At 46.4% G+C, this 17,606-nt stretch overlaps 1 protein-coding gene across 2 annotated transcripts in view; it reads right to left on the bottom strand.

Moving 5' to 3' along the window:
• The window catches only part of Galnt18 (polypeptide N-acetylgalactosaminyltransferase 18), a 332,050-nt gene that overhangs the window by 200,778 nt on the left and 113,666 nt on the right, over positions 1–17,606 (bottom strand). The gene's annotated exons all lie outside the window — the stretch shown is intronic.

Here is a 17,606-nt window from a genome sequence, read left to right as displayed (position 1 = left end):
AAAAGCAATGGGGACAGTAAAACCAGCCTGAATTTCCATAGAATAGAGGGAGGTCCTTGCTCTGTTCTAGTGAGGATCCAGAAACTTGGCCACAGAGTATAAATGTTGTCAACAGGAGGATGAATACAATCCAGTATCTCAGGAAAACTAACAAAGAGGGCCTTCACATTGACCCAACACCAGGCCTCAGCAACCTATGGAACTAGCTGAAGCCAAACTTCCATTCACAGGAGAGACAGAATAAGGTGCTCCAAGGTCCGATGCACATCACTTGTCCAGCCTGCTACAGGTCTATCTGTGCTACCCAAAGCGTGGTCCACAAGCCAGCAGCATGGGCTCCATTGGGGAACATATCAGAAATGCAGACTCTTGGACCCCAGCCCAGCCAATCTAATCCCAAACACCCAAGGTGATTTATGTGCACATTCACATCTGAAAAGCAGAACCTTCACTCAGATTCAGTCCATTGCTCACAGTTCTCTTCTTGAACCCATGAGAAGCTTAGGAGTCCCAAACCTGGACTACCTCCCTGTGGGTGCACCCCGGCCCCCACTGTTGTGCCCGTGTGCCTCCACTCTAGTTACTCCCTTTGCCTAGACGGCCCCTTCTCCCAACTCATTCTCAGCCCCACTCCACTGTGTGCATCCTCCCACTGTAGCTCTAGGGGCCCCTCCACGAGCTCCCCCTGGCCCTCCGAACTGTGGGAGACCCTTCTCTGGTCTCCTTGGTACACCATCCTCTGTCACGGCATAGTCTTCATCAGACTGCAGCTGTTTCCCCCATCACATCACACCAGGAGCTGAGTGGTCACCTCCGTATAACCAACTGCTAGCGCAGGCATAAAACATGCTGTTAAAAGAGAAAAGAATGTCCACTGGATGTTCTTCTGAGAGTAAAGAGTCCATTCATTCTGGAGGAGCCAATGGCCGATGGATCTGAGAACATGCTCCCACCCCAGCTCCCCCCTGCTTTTGGATCTGGGAGCCCAGGACATAGGGGGCTGAGGAAAGTCAGTCCACAAGACCATTCTGAAACACACTTTTTCTCTCCTGATCCAGGTCCCTGAAAGGATCAGAGCACTAACACCAGGTCTTCGCCAGGTCTTGGTGATGCTAATGAGCTGCAGGGCAGGTGTCAGGAGCTGCACCCAAGTATCCTCACTAAACAATGAGCTCAACATCCACAGGTGAGTGGTATTGGGTGAGTTGGTATTTAGGCTCCTTCTCACTGGTTATTTGGAGGGATAATTAAGTAGCTCTAAATGAGAAGCCATGAACTGCACATGGGCAAATGCAAATAGAAATGGAGGCTCCGGGCAAAGCCCCATGATTGGAGGGATGGAGTCCAGTGGTCCAGTGTGTAACCCCACACCTATTATGATTCCACACAGCCCACACTGAATCTTGCCAAGAGCTCAGTGAGGTGACCACTGTGATCTGCATTTACATACAAGGAACCAGAAGCTCAGAGGAGGGGGAATAAAAATCTGTATTGTCTAAAGTCACGGGACAGCTCTGTGTTGGAGTCAGGCTGCCCACCCGAGCCTGTCCGTCTTTAGGGTAGGGCTCTGAAAACTGCAACAGACCTCTGCTGACCTAGAGACTCTGGCTGGATCTGATAAATTAGCTTCATTTTAAAAATAGCCAGGTGAAATGTTAAGAAAATACCCAAGGGTCTCTCTGCTGTTTTTAGATGATGGTCTGGGCTAGACAGAGTGTGCAGAAAGCAACATGGTCCCGTGACTTGGCTGGATGGAATAGAAGGGCAGGACCTAAGCTAGGCAAAGACCTCAGCAACCCTAGCAAAGGGGAGGGAGAGAAGCCAGGCCCAGGCCTAAGAGAAGAGAAGAGAAATGGAGCAGCCATGCTGGAACCCTGGGAGTGGAAAACACTCATCAGAGCACTAACTAAAGGCAGAGCCTGGGTCCTACAGCTAGGAGTGGCCAAGGCTAGCCAGCCCAAATGTAACCTTCAGCCTTGGCCATGCCCAGATGAGTCCTGACTCTGAAGCCAGAGCCAGGGCTCTATCAGACTATGGGCAAGTCACTCAAGGATTCAGTTCCCCATCAGTAAATGTGACCATCGTTATGGGGACCTCAGAAGATAAAAAAGGAATGACGCATTATTGAGATGCTGACGGATAACAGCAGAATTTCAACCTTCCTGGGAGAGTAGTTTTTGCAAGAGCCCATGTGGTGGTGAGAGCTGAGTGGCAGGAGAGCACACACACTGCTCCTGGGATCGGGGCACCAGCTGTGGCCCCAGCAGCAGACAAGGCAAGGAGCTGGCCTTTGCAGGTCAGGGTGAAAGACCGTACATGGGGAGAGCTTGAAAAAGAGAAGGGAGGACGGTGAGGGTCAGGCCTACACAATATGACCTGAGCCCCACATGAAAGACGGAGCAGTAAAATTTCACCAGGTAAAGTGGCCTGCTCAATATTTTAAGAACTTGGAGGCTTTGGGAATCGATTAACTTGTCACCCTACTAAATCTTCTTCAGAAGGCCTACTGTGTGCATGAATTCTCTGGACGATCAGCAAGTGAGCACATGACAGAGATGGTCCAAGGGAAGATAGGAACCCAGGTTGCAGATATAGCCTTGGGAGTTAGCAGGGATTCACAAGGAGTGCTCTGCTCTCCCAAGAGCTGGGGAATTATCTGAAATTATGCATTGACCATTGAGGGGCAGCTGACCCCCAAGACAGTGGACCACAACTGTTAGACGCCTGGGCACCACCCCGGGGCCTTTCACCTCCAGCCCTTCCTGCCTTCTTTCACACCAGCATTTACTTCCAGATGCTTCTCCATGTGTTACGAGCAAGGCCCTCTGAAGGTCAGAAATCCATTCCCCCCTCCAGACACTCCCCATCACAGGAAAAAATCCCAAAAGGAACATTGGGGGTTTGGTTTGTTTGTTTGTTTAATATGAGATAAGGGGTGTGCAAGCTCCAGCGACCTTGGGTACCACAGGATACGGGTGCTCCCGTCAAGGAGGGACAAAGCTGAAGAGCAGATCTGTAAGTTAAATAACTCCAAATGGGTTCTCTTCATCATCTTCTTCTTTTTTTAAAAAAAAATAATTCATAGTCCTAGACAGGTTGACAACTTATTGAAAATGGTCCCTCACCTGGAAAGTGCTTATTACTTACAGTGTACCATCTTTATTACATCGACACTGACATTTAACACTCAATAAATCTCCACTCCCTCCGCAGAGAGATGCTTGACAGCCAACAGGAATCCTGCCTTTCCTCTTCATGCTGCTGTAGGTTTGGGTTTCAGGGAGCTGAAGGGTACTCGGCTACCAGTCCTCAAACCCAAGGCAAATCTGACTAAATGCCTTCCTTAAATCTAATGGCTCCTCCCCCCACCTGGCCAAGACCCGGGCTGTGCTAACAGTGGCTGGTGCACCTGTGAAAAGACACTGGTGCAAGGGCCGAGTCACTGGAGGAAGGGAGAAGTGCTCCTGCCAGGCCCCTCCACAGGACCTGGTGTGATGGCCAAGGCCTCCCTGGACACCACTGTCCTCCCCCAGCAATGACTCCCAATAAGCCCCATCTTTGGGCCTTTCCTTATGGGATACCTTGAGTGCCAGCTACTCCTCAAATCCAAGTCAAATGACTTGTACTTAAGCACACACATCACCCAACCCCAAGGAAGGACTCACTGTTTTCCAGACTGTTCCCCTGCTGTGTCCCATGCAGGCTCCACCAGGACCCCCAAGCCTAACTGTGTTGCTCCATGTCTTCAGGGCAGGGGTTGGTCCTACCTATATAGTAAAACCTCTTCCCAAGGGCCTGGGGTCATTACCTGATGAATAAGTGAGGGGAGGTGGGATGAATGAATGAGCATGTCTTTTTTTTCCCCTACCCTCTTCCCTTCTTTCCCTCTTTCTCTTCCTCCTTCTTGTTAGGACACAGAAACAGTAGATTATGGTAGTTGCAGGTGGGGCTCTGAAGTCAGACAAGCCTGTCTTTATGGCTCTGCCCTGAGGCTTACAAATGATCTGCCTCCTAACCCTTTGAGCTTCACTTCCATTTCCGTTTATTGAGGATAGTAATATGTACCCATCAGGTGGTCCTGAGGGTCAAATGACGGAGGGCACATAAAGCTCCTGCCCAGGTCCCACTACCCAAGAATGCAGAAACTGTTCTAAATTGTAATTCCTTGAAGACCATCGGGTCCCCCGTCTGCCTGAGTAGTGGTCACAGGCAAGCCTGGTGTCCCAATGGCCCAGGGTACAGCTACACCCAGGGCAAAGCCAGCCTACATGGGCAAAAAAGCCAGAGCAGCTGCCTATTGGTAGAGAAATGCAGGAGCCCTGCTTCTAAGGATGGGCAGTGAGACACGTGGGGAGAGTGCAGTCTCCATTTTGTAATTAGAACATCACATCGTGCAAATGAGTTCTGCTCCACAGCCTGGAAGCATTTCTGCTCTACAGGGTTTTGAATTCCTTCTTGATGCATAAGTGAGTAGCTTATGCTGATCACTGGTTCAGTAAATGTCAAAAGCCTCTTGGGCTGTGTAGGGACATCAAATAGCCCAGTCCCCTGGGGCCCTCGCTCTAGTACTTCTGCAGCATGTGGGAGGAGAAGTATGCCGGAGCCCGCAGGTCCCCTGGGTCACAGAACAGTGGGAGGGCAGACTGCCTGGGTGGGTGAGGGTAGGCTCTGCTGAAGGATCTCTGAGACAGGTCATTCTGGAGTGCACAGTGATGCAGGGCTTGACCTTGGCATCAAAGGGGGTCACAGAGGCCTCGGGAGCATGGAGGAGTTTTATGCTTCCTTGAACTTCAGAAGGAAGACTGGGGCACTTTGCCAAGGACATGAGAAGAATCACCACGAAAAAAACAAAATTGAAAGAATGTACATAATGTATAAAAATCCATTTATGTTTCATAGTCCTGCAAGCATTGGAAGGACTCCTGAGGTGACCTGGCCCAGTACCTCTCCCAGGGCTGACTCTGCCCTGGGTGTAGCTATACTCTGGGTCCTTGGGACACCAGGCTTGCCTATGACCACTACCCAGCAAAGGTCCCAAGAAGAGCACCTTGGCCTCTATTTCCACCTCCCTCTCCCTGGAGGCAGGGAGCTTGCTACCTTTTTTCTTTGTATAGTCAACAGTTAGATGATCTCCTTCCAGAGGAGCCAAACTGCCTCCCTATTTATATTAGGCCATCGGTCCCACTTCTGCCCTTTAGATCAGCACTGTCTGCTAGAACACAAGTCACATATTCCTAGTAGCCACACTAAAAATAGTACCAAAAAAAAGTGAAATTAATTCTGATATTTTATTTAAACTAATATCTAAAATATTATCACTCTACTGTAAAGTCGCCCCTCAAGATCCACAGATGACTAGTTCTAAGACCAGTCTTAAGCCACCCAAATCTACAGATACTCAAATCTCTGTATCAAACAGCACAGTGTAGTGTCTGCATATAATATGCCCATCCTCCTTGCTTGTAATACCTTATACAATTGTGCAATGTAAATGCTGTGGACACAGTTGTTCTACTGTATTATTTAGAGAATGATAATAGAAAAAATAGTCTGTTTGTTATGGTTTGGATGTGAGGTGTCCCCCAAAAGCTCACGTGTGAGACAATGCAAGAAGGTTCAGAGGAGAAGTGATTGGGTTGTGGATCCCACAGATACGGGCAGCTGAGTATAGCAAGATAAAGTGATTACTGAGGTATTTTATGCTATTTTTTTAATTTGAAGTCTTCTAGTGGGGTCTGTATCACACACTTGGAGCACATCACAGTTTGAACTTGCCAAATTTGGAGTGCTCAGCCCTGACACCCCGTGAGGTGCTCTCTTGTCCTTCGTCACCTTGTCTGCCCAGGCCAGATCACACATCCTCACTTCTTTCCATTTGTCTTCAGCCTTCTTCTCTTTTGCTTCCCTAAGCCACTCCAGATTTTGTTTTTATTCATGGTAAATAGTGAATGCTGTGGATCTTCCCCACCTAGCTCCTTTTAAAAAACCATTTCATATTCTTACTCCTATGAAAGGTTTGCCTTCACAGAATTATTGTAAAAGTAGTTCTCTCTTACATCAATATTATTTAGCTTTAGGAAATAATAATACAAATAAATTGCATTCAATGAGTAAGGTTGGAGATCCATTGGAAATCCTCATTCATCCAAATATCCTTTCAGTTGTTTTGGCTACAACTCATAAGGACTTTTCCCTGCCCTCATTTGAGCCTCTGCATAGTTTTTATTCAGCATTGAGCTTCAAGGTTTCCACATACAAATTGCTAGCAAGAATAGAATCATTCAATAACCCAAGCATTGCCCAGAAACCCCATCAAGCCACATCTGAGATAGGGCCACACAAGAGCTCCAGGTATGACCAGAGCTGACCGATCCATCCACAAGCTGGGCCTCTCTCCTCCATTCTTTGGCATTCTGGGATCATGTCTCCGATGAAAAGAGACATCAGATTTATGAGGGAAAAGTCCACACAGAATAAAGTGATTAAAACGGTCATGGTCTAGATGATAGCTGGAGTAGGGAATAGGAAAGCAAGGTAATTTTTGCACAGGCTCTGTGATTTGAAAGTTGGGTATGGGGCTCTGGCTCAAGTCTTATAAGCCTAACCCTGCAAAAGTTAGTTATGCTCTCAAACTTCAGGACATGATAACTATGCCTATTTTATAAGATGTATTAGTTTCCTATTGCTGCTATAACAAGTTACTACAAACAGTGATGTAAAATTTATTATCTTAGAGTTTTGGAAATTGAAAATCTGAAGTGGGTTTCACTGGGCTAAAATCAGTGTGTCAGTAGGTTTGGATTCCTCTTGCAGGCTCTAAAGAAGAATCCATTTTCTTGCCCTTTCCAGTTTCTGTAAGCTTTCTTGACTCATGGTCCTTTTCCTCAATCACCACGGTCATCGAGGATGGGTCGAGTCTTTCCCACATTGAGCCACACTGACTCTTACCCGTCTCTTTTCTCTTATGTTTACACTGGGTCCACCTGGATGATCCAGGATAATCTTCCCAACTCAAGGTCAGCTGGTTAGCAAACTTACTTCCCCCTTGATCTGTAATAAACTATATGCACAAATTCTAAAGACAAGAGTGTGGACATCTTTGTGGGGCTCATGTTTCTTCATGCCACATAGTTGTTTGGAGAATCAAGTGAGAAATACTTGATACATTGTAAGTACTGTTAACTGCTAGAAATTTGGGTATGGGCCTCTAACCCATGTGTGAACTCCTGGCCCTCGGCAACAAAATTTATGGTGGAGCTAACTTGGTCTCTTTATTCCATGCTTCCTTTCTTCTGGACCTAACTGAGACTCTTCTAAAGGTGAGATGGCCAAGTTCAGTGGTGAGCTGCATCCCACATGGACCACCACATGGGCTTCTAAAAGACCATGCTCACTAAAGAGAAGATTCCAAGACAGCCCCCACAAAAGACAAGAGCTTTAACCTCTTTGCTCTTCACAAGAAAAATTCCAATTCAGGCCCCAAACTCCCAAACACTTTTGTCCTTGACCACAGTGGAGCTTCTTTGGGGGGATGTAACAAAGAACAGGAAGGAAGCTTGGTTTACCCTACAAATTATGGGACAAAATTAGAATCCACTGATGCAGAGAATTATCCAGGCAAAGTGAAGTTCGGCCTAAACTTGGAAAGAAGGTGACTTGGCATTGATACCTGTAGGGGTGGCTAACATTTATTGAGCATTAACTATGTGCCACGCTCTGGGATGAAAACTGGTTTATTTCATTCAGTGCCATCATTCCTATGGACTGGTGGAAGTAGACTGCTATTAACAAACGGAAAGGCGAGAGATTGGGATCCCTGAAGTTCCATTCTTTGAGTCAGGTGGGGTCTCAAGGGTATGGTGCTGGAAGGGGATTAGGAGGCAGAAAGTTGAAAACCATTCATGTCAGTGGAACCTCACTGATATGGGCAAGAGCCTTTCATAAAGGGGAAAATATCCACTTATGTCCACACTATCCATGCCAGTCATGTGAATATTTAATCTCCATGGCAGTCTCTCTCTCTCAAAATCTATGATCAATTGAATCTAGTTCAGCATGGTGAAGCTCTTCCATGTTAACATTGGTGACCTTGGGAAGATTTTCAGTTTCTCTGGGCTTCAGACTTCTCATTTGTAAGACAATGATGGTATTACTAATACCAAATGCTTATACAGGTATTTACTCGTAGGGTTTGAATATAAGCTGTCTTCCCATGAATTAGGCTATGAAGGAATGTTCAGAGGTAAAATGATTAGATTACAAAAGTTGTCACCTCATCCATTTGATGGATTGATATGAACTACTGGTGGTAACTATAGCAGGTAGGGTGTGACTGGAGGAAGTAGGTCACTGGGAATGTGCCCTTGAGGATTATCTTGTCCCTGGCTTCTCACATGCACTTTCTCTCTCTGCTTCCCAGGTGCCATGAGATGAGCAGCTCTTCTCCAACATGCCCTTCTGCCATGATACTTTACCTCAACTCCAGACCAGAGCAAAGGAATCAGCTGACCATGGACTGAGACCATTGGAACAGTAACCCCAAGTACACATTTCTTCCTCTAAATGGTTCTTTTCAGATATTTTGGTCACAGGAATGAAAAACTGACCAACACATTTACCAAATGCCAGGCCCTACTCAGTAAGCATAATATGTGTTAACTCCTATTCCTTCTAACAACCTAATGAGGTAGATGTTGTATTATCCCATTTCACAGAGAAGAAACTGAGACATAGAAAGTTTATATCAAGCACCTGCCCAGACTCACAGAGCTGATGGTGGTCCAAGCTGTGATCTAGACACATAGAGTCTAACTCCAGCCTCAGGGGTCCTTACCAATATTATACACTGCCTCACAACCTGCCTCCAAAACTATGTGTTGGAAACTTCATTCTCAATGCAATAGTGCTGGGAGGTGGGGCCCAAAGGAGGTGCATGGGTCACGGGGGTTCTCTGGGGGCAGAGTCCTTGTGAATGGATTATTACCATTATCATGAGAGTGGGTTGTCATCACAGGAGTGGGTTCCTTACAAAAGGACAAGTGTAGTTCCCTTTCTCTCTTCCCAGCTCCACCTTCTGCCATTGGGATAATGCAGCAACCAGGCCCTCACCACACACTGGCCCCTAGATCTTGGACTTCCCAGCCTCCTTGAGACAATACAGTTTTGTTCATTATATATCACCCAATCTCAGGTATTCTGCTAGAGCAGCACAAAATTAACTGAGATGATGGTTAACCTCCTAGGACTGTTAGGAATTAAATAGGCTATCTATGTAAATATATGTATAATGCTTCATATATAATACAAGAATATAGTAAATAGCTCATGTAATAAAGGCAAAACACATTAATGAATTGACAAATGGGTGGTGGCCCAGCTATAGAGCTCCCCAGCACAGTCCAGGGATCTATAGGAATAGATACAGTTGTTTCCAAATGGACAACGGTGTGAACGGAGGCACAAGGGAATGCAAGCTCTCTGTGGGGCATCCTCAGACTTGTGTGGCAGAGACTGCCCTTCCAACAAGGTCCATCCCAGAAGACACAGCCAAAGCCTTGAGTTGTCCTTCACTTGTAGTTTCGACAAATCATGCTGTCTAGACCTGAGTCTCCTTGAGTAAACAGAGGCAACTCAACCTGGACTGTTGGAGAGCCTGTGTGGCATATCCAAGGTTGGAAAAAAGATGTAAAACCATTGTTACTCTGATACAGTCATGCTCACCAACCCTCAAAGTCCCATCCCAAGAAGTGGGCTCTGGCCAGTATGGAAGATAGGAGAGGCAATGGGGAAAAGGCAGGGCAACCACTAAGGTAGGGAAGAGCAGACACAGGTCAGCTCTTAGGTCCAGTAAGTGTCCATAGAGAGATGGCCATCTCAGGTCCATCTCACTTATCTCCTTGTGGGGCCATTATCACCAGGAAGGTCAGAAGCCAGGCCAGTACTATGAGGTGGTAGCCCTCCAACACACGCCTTAGCCACACAAGGGCACCTCAGCTGTCGTCCCAGGAACTCTTGGCTGCTCAGTTATGAAATATATCCTATGAATCATTTGCAAGAGCTGGGTGTCGGAAAAGACCCACTAGCATCAAAGAGCCACAAGCAATGACATTTACAGGCATGAATACCTTCCAGGCCCTCTTCCCAGGCTCAGAGCACCAATCCAGCACTGCATGCAAAACACAATTAGTCCTGCCAGATGGGGGATGTATTGAAAACCCTCTCCCAGGGTATAACCTATTACAGCCTGGGTTTTAAAAAGCTGATGGATTCACTCAAAGGAGCAAACTTCAAGCTGCAAAAGCTCTTCCGCTGAGCCATTTCTCTGTGTTTCCCAAAGCAGATCTAAAACCTCCCAATGGAGTTGGTTTTCATATGGCTCTGCACACAGTCTGCAGATAATCTCTAGGCTTCAAAGCACTTGCTGGGCACTTTGAGATGCACATTCATTTAATCATTCAGCACAACTTCACTTCACCCTTTCACCCCAGAAATCTGTGTCCTGGGAAGGTTGATAGCAAAGTTCTAGGGCAACAGATCAGATGGACCAAGCGTGTTGGCCGTCACGGGCTATGCCACAGCCACAGAAGTATGGAGGGTGACCTCTGGGATATTCACTCCCCTCCACCAGCAAGACAATCTCACTTGGCATCCAGAGCCATGTTGAGCCAGAGGAACAAAGCCTGCCTATTACAGGCAATTCAGATTGACAGAACCAGTAATGAAAAGCTCATCTCTTATAGAGGGAAAGAGTGCCTGTGATCCACTTAGCATTGACTCAAAATTTGATGTTTAAATTCTAAAATGAATAATGTGTGATGCTGTTTTATTGGCTCAACCAGAATTAGTGAGTAAATGAAAAAAAAAGAAGAAAAAGAAGAGGAAGAAATGCCTGCAGAGCAAGGGAAAAATCACTCCAAATTGTATAGTAGTATTTAAAAGCACCGGGCATGCTGGTGTTGGGCAAGGCCCACGCATTTGATCCAGCAGCTACTTGCATTTGCACCAACCTCCTGCCAGCCTAGTGTCAGAGAGTGGGTGCACAGAAATTAGTAGACACCAGGTGCTGCCTTCCAGGTCACTTTCCTGCTAGTTCAGGCTTCATACAAGGCACCACTGGTACCCAACGCCTGCCTGTTTGGAAGCCAACTACCGTATCTGAGAAGCTAGGAATGCTGCTAGCAGGGGGAAGAAAGGGGCCCAGCCAGGAGCAGAGGAAGCACACTGCCAGGAAAGATTCTGTCCTGAGGCTCTGAGGGGCAGCCCGGAGGGCAGCCTGACTTTCTACTCCCTGGGGTCTCTGCAGGACAATTTCCCTCCATTAGGCAGATGTTTTTATTTGGTTTTTCTTTGAAGCCTAAGGGCAGAGACCACTCAGGATACCACATCCTTGCATTCCTTGAGACTTCAAGGTTTTCCAACCTTTGAATCCTGTTTTCTCATCTGTTTGTCACCTTGCGGAACTGTCAGGGGAAGAAGTGCTCATGTTGGATGCTGTTAGAACAGTCTCCAGAACACAGTGGTGCTCAGCCAATGGCTGTTGGTGACGCAATGGAAATTTGGTTATCAGTAGCTCCAGCTATTTTTTGGAAGAAATTCACAGGGAACAACTACCATTGGGCCTCCCAGTTGGTTACCAAATAATAAATAAAAATTTCCTCCCTTTCATTCCCATGTCCCAGAGTGTAGCAGCAGACAAAGGCCATGACATAATGGGGAGGAGCCTGGCTCAGGAATAGCGTGGCCTTGGTTCAGATCCCAGGGGCCAAGTTACTTGACTTGCTTGTGCCTTTGTTTTCTCATCTGTAAAATGGGATTGAGTTGGAGGGCTGCTGCAAGGATTTAATGAGGGTCTGCATATAATGAACTTGGCACCATACTTAGAGTATTGCAAGTCTTTATAGGAAACTATTATTATTATCAGCAGCATCAAGAATAAGAGGAATAGAGGAGAAATAAAATTCCAGACCAAGATCTGAACGCAGAAAGATGATATTTAAGTTCTTATTAAAAAATGCTACTGTGGTAAAGAGCAATGTAAGAAAACCAAATTCTTGAGCCTGGGCACTGGGTCCCTTCCCCAGCACCTCTAGTTCAGGATCCTATGTGACCCCAGTCTGCATTTGCTGCCTAGGAATCATAACCCATGCCAAGGGGCCTTGCCCAGGATTGCCACATCCAAGAGGACCAGAACTATCCCTGTGCCCTACAAAGCTCAACTCCAATTTGCCATCTGTTCGACTGCAGCGACCACTACCTAGATGTGACTCAGCCACACAGGAAGCATCTTGCAGGCTGAGCCAGATCAGACACAGAGTCATGCTTCGTAATGGCTTGCAGCTCTTCTTTTTCTCCCTGGCATCTGCCACACATGCATTTCTAAACACCCTTTCCCATTTTGTTTTGTTTTCAACTCTGCCAAGGACCAGAGTAGATTTCATAGCATCTCTCTTCTGTCAGTCCCTATGCTCCTCAGCTAGGGGTCATTATCACTGTGGCCACATCAAACAAATGAATCGAGTCCATGGCACCATTATTCAAAGCTGGTAGAGGACCCATGTTCTCACTGGAAGAGAAGTATTTTAATCTTGCAACCCCAACCATGATTACCTGGGAGCATCACAAATCAGACACCAAATTCCACCAAAGGAAAATGCAATAACATGGAGTTATAAGCCAATATGCACTCTGTGGTTTGAGCATATGAATATAGAAGCCCTAACATGAATCTCTGAGAGCACCTTGGCTTTGCCCAGGGAAGGAAGAGGATGAGGAGTGTCTCAATAAAGTCTGAAATTACATCTTCAATAAAAAATTTCCATCGATCCAAGAGATGTGAATCAAAGGGTAATCGATATCAGGTTCAGCAAGCTGTTAGCAATTTGAACTTCTGAGCAGAGAGTCCAGACTTGAGGGTTTCAAGCCTTAGGCTTCCAATTTTGATTCCTCAAGTCCATGCAACGAAAAAAGTTTGAACAGCAGCCTCTTCTCAGAGGGTGGACAGGAATGTGTAGGCTAAACAAATTCAAGCATGTTTCTTTGCTGAAGTACTTCTCAGAGCCTTGACTGTGTCGACAATGAAGGCGATCAGGCTCCAACAGGGGATTCAGGAACTTCCTCAATGATTTAAATATTTGCAAGGTCATAATTAGTGGGATGAGGTCCCACAGGCTACACATCAAGAACCATCAGTCAGGGACTAAAGGAAATCTGAAAAAGCAAGGTTGTCGGGCTTCCAGAGGAAACCAATGAGCTCCACCCTGAAACACCCATATCCATTTATTCATTGGGAACAAAGAGTCATAAGTGGAAGCTAAGATGAAGCACAGTCAGGAAAGAAAGGTGCAAAAGTCTCCATCAAAGTAAACACACTTAGAAAACACCAGGGACCAAGCCGTGACAACTCAGAAGAAAGGACTAGTGCCCCAAGGCACCAAGGCAAACCTAAATAGGAAACATGAAGACCTGCCAGGACAAGCCGAAAGCCCTTGTGAATCCTGAGTTGCATAAGAGGTAGCCGAGGCTCTCAGAGGTCCCTTAGTACAAACAACTTCCGCTAGGAACATGCCAGAACAGAGAGGGTAGCACCAGAAAAGGAGCCTGCTCTTCCCAAAGCAGACACTTTGCAAAGTATACCACATCTATTTTTCCATTACAACTTTGTAATCCTAAAACATAAGTGCTTTCAGTATCTTTGTCTCACAGCCAAGGCAGCTGAGGCTCAGGAAGGTCAAATAATTCATCTAAGAACACACAGCAAGGAATGAAGAGCCAGGAGCTCACGGTAAGTCTTCTTGAATGAATGAACAAATGTGGAGAATGAGTCTTTGCGAACACTTTCCCATATAATTTTAAAGGTTTGGTTTGGAATACAGCCATAAAAAAATGTTATGACCTTGCTTGATTGCTAGAAAGTTGAGGAATTATTCAGACCACAAGCCCAAACGTATCCAGCGTAGCTAGCTACCCACTCCAATAATGGGGCATGCCAACAAAATAAAATAGGAGATGGTTCTCTGGCAGGAAGAGGGTTCCTGTTGTCTTTTTGGAGAATGAGCAGCTCACGGTCTCCAGTAGGTTCTGAGCAACACTGCAGAGTAGGTGGAGGACCCTTCTAAAGGGGACGGGAGAGGGAAGGACTACGGCAGGAGGGAGGGCAGATGCCGAGCCTCATTTCCAGGTGAGGATCCTACGGTGTTTGGTCTCTGCTGTCCCCACCACAGAGGTTTAAGCCTGGACATCCCAATGACTCCCCTTTAATCGGACCATTTTCATTGCTGTCCACAAGCCCCCTGCAACGCACCAACCACAGCAGACAGAGTAAACTTCAAGAAACATAAACCAGATCACGTCACTTAAAACTCAAGAAATCTCCCTGCTCATGCAATAGAACATCCACTCACTCACAAGGTCCACAAGGGTCTTGTTGGCTCTGCTTATTTCAACCTTCCTGTCTCTCAGTTTGCTCCAGTCACATGGACCTGCCTACTTCCAGGCCCATTCTCACCTCAGGACCTTAGCCCCCGCTGTTCCCTCATTGGCCAGACCCTTGTCACTCAAGTCTCAGCTCAATCATCACCTAACACAGAGAGGCCTTCTCCAACCACCCAGTATAAGCACCTCAACCCCTCCCCGCTCATCAGTCACTGTTAAAAGTTTTTGTGTTCTGTTTTCTTTATGGCCTGTATCATCACATAAATTTTTCTTGTTTTTTATTTATGTTTTACCTCCTGCCCCCAACACACACACACACACACACACACACACACACACACACACACACACGAATTCAGCTCCATAAAAGCAAGGACCTGGCCTGAAACCAGGACAGTGTTTGGCACAAGATAGATGATGCATAAAGCTATGTTAGATGAAAAAATACCTCGAAGGGTTCTCATGTGAATGACAGCAAGATCATTGTTCCTGCAGAAGTTTATAAAGGGAGTAGATCCTAAAAAGCACCTAAAATACAGTATTTCAGCTAACAAGTCTTATCTGACATGGGCAGGACCACCTCATTAGTTTATAAAAAAAAAAAAAAAAGTTGGACGAAGCAGGGGTTGCCAAAATTAAATGCATCACAATGTAAATCCCAACACTATTTCAGTTTAAAACATTCCTTGCTCATCTTTTGATGCAGGGCCAAAGACTCTATTAGAGTCGCATCTCTGGACAAAGTTCCACATCTTTTCTTTTTCCTTCTTCTTTTATTTAATCCTACTCTTTATATATCATCTATGATTTTTAGATTTGATTTAAAAATAGAGAACTTAAAATGGATACTTTGCCTTAAACATGAAAAAAAAAAAAAAAGAAAAGAAACTTCAGCTCATCCATGAAGCCATCAGAGCCAAATCTTTCTAGGATTATGTACAAATTTATTATAATCTTTATCAGTCACCTTGCCCACACTATTTTGACATCATTATTGCTAGTGATGATTGTTTAATCAAATCATTTAATGTGGGCAGCCTGGTTTTCCCTAGGAAACAACTCTCTGTTCACCCATCTTTTCCTGGGTCATTCAATAGTTAATTAAATCATGCTAGTAGGATAACAAGCCCAGGCAGCCCAAGACAGGCTGGGAAACACAGCAGCTCTCTGACCATAGCAGGACTTCACCCAGGTGGCAAGGGAGCACTGGTTGGCCCTGCCAGCTGGGAGTGTCCGTGAGTTCCATAGAAGGAGGAGAATGGAGAACACTTGTGAATCTGTAAGTTGATTGACATGGGTGAAGAGAGACTCCATTGTAGCAGAATCTGAATTATAGCTGTAGTCGAAGATTAAATAGAAATATGCCAAAATGTTTTCCCTTACATTATTATATTCTTAACACCTCCTCTATCTTTCAAATTTTTGACATCATAAATAATAATTCACAAAAACAGAGAGTAAATTGTGCCTTTAGCTGCCATGTTCAGACAGCAGCGACCCCCTCCAGGGCTCTGGCTTTGTTCCAGTGGTTTTCATGTGTACCCTCCCGTCCTCATGGTCCCCCGCTGAGTTGGTACCGTGAAAACCAGCTTTATGACACTGCCATTCTGCTTACTCTTGAGGACTGAAATTTAAGGCCAGGTGTCTGTCTCCATGCTTTTTTTTTTTCCCCTTCTGGCTCAAAGAGCCACCAAATACAGTTAGCATCCCTGTCCGCTGGCAGGACATCAAGTCGATGAACATTAGCATGGACCAGTCCTGATCTATACTGCTGACCACACCTGTTTTGCAAGTTAATCAGGAATAAAATCTTCACTCAGGTTCCAGCCTTACCCATGGCCCTCTCACCCCTCACTGCAGCCTCTTACCTGCCTCCTTCCCCTGTGGGTTCAGGACACTCATCCTGAGACAAGTGCAGCCCTATCAGTGTGGCCTATCAGCGTGGCTCCCCCTGAGGCCGTGCTGCATAGCTCCATCTTGCCTCCTTCTGGTGGGCTGCCCTTCCCTATAGTGGACTTCTTGCTTGAGCCTTGCTCTCCCTGCCTTCTGCCCATCTGGGACTCTGCTCTGCTCCAGCCCTGACTCCTGAACTCCAGGCCTGTGGCTTGTCCTCCAGGAAGTACCACCCAACTTATCCACCTGGTCCTCTGCATGGTTCCCTCAGCCCTGCCTCATCCCTGGAGAACCAAGCTCTGACTGGACCCAGAGCCCCAGATGTGATGCCAAGAAAGACCCAAAACCTCTATTACTCCAATTTAGTACTAACACGGCTGGCATTGGGGAATACACAGGAAATGAGAAATGTGTTGGGGGGAAGAGGGTCTCCAACACCAGGCATAGGCAAAATGCCGATGGCAGCTTCAGGCAGTTATAATCTTCCCAGGGATACAGCAGTTGGCTCCCAATAGCCTCCAGTCTCAGAGGACTTAATGGTTCCAATTATCAAAGACAAGCACCTAGACCTAGGTGAGACTTATCCAATAATAGAATCTACAAAAAAATCTACAGAATAATAAAAAAAAAAAGCCAAAGGAGAGGTCAAGTTTGGTGGAAACTCAGCAACTTCACCTGTGTCCTCATCCCATTCACTTCTGCAGAAAGATTTCATCAGCAACCGCACAGAGGGTCTCAGAGCAACGATAAGAAGTCAAAGGTCCACAGGAGGAAAGATGCAGCCCAGCGTCCTAGGAAAGTGGAAATCTGGCTAGACGGCACCTCAACCAGGAACATGCAACAGGCTGACCTGCTAGGGAGGGGCTTCCGCACCCTGGAGGACAGACACGGGTTTTGAGTCCTAGTTTTACTACTCCTTCCTCGGAGGCTCTGGGCATAGTCAGAACCTCTCCAAGGCTTCATTTCCTTACATGGAAAATAGCAACAGCAGCGCTGCCCCCCAAGACTAGGGAGGCTACAATGAGCTGATACGGGCCAGGGGCAATGTTTGGAGACCTGTCATACAGCTGAGGGGTCCTGGGAAGTATGCTACAGGCATCCATGGGTAGAAGCCAGAAGCCAAGGATGCTGATAAATGCAGGCAATTATCGCACAACAACAGGACAGCCCCCACAGCAAGGAGGGAGCCAGTCTGAAGTGGCAACAGTGACAAGGACGGGGACCCCCTTCTAACGCACAGCAGAATCAGGCTCAGCCAGCTTCAGCTTCCTGCCCACCTTCTC

This window comes from Urocitellus parryii, chromosome 4 (assembly GCF_045843805.1).
Source record: "Urocitellus parryii isolate mUroPar1 chromosome 4, mUroPar1.hap1, whole genome shotgun sequence".
Taxonomy (NCBI): Eukaryota; Metazoa; Chordata; class Mammalia; order Rodentia; family Sciuridae; genus Urocitellus; species Urocitellus parryii.
The sequence above is the reverse complement of the archived record's forward strand: the minus strand, read 5'-3'. Positions and strand labels throughout refer to the sequence as shown.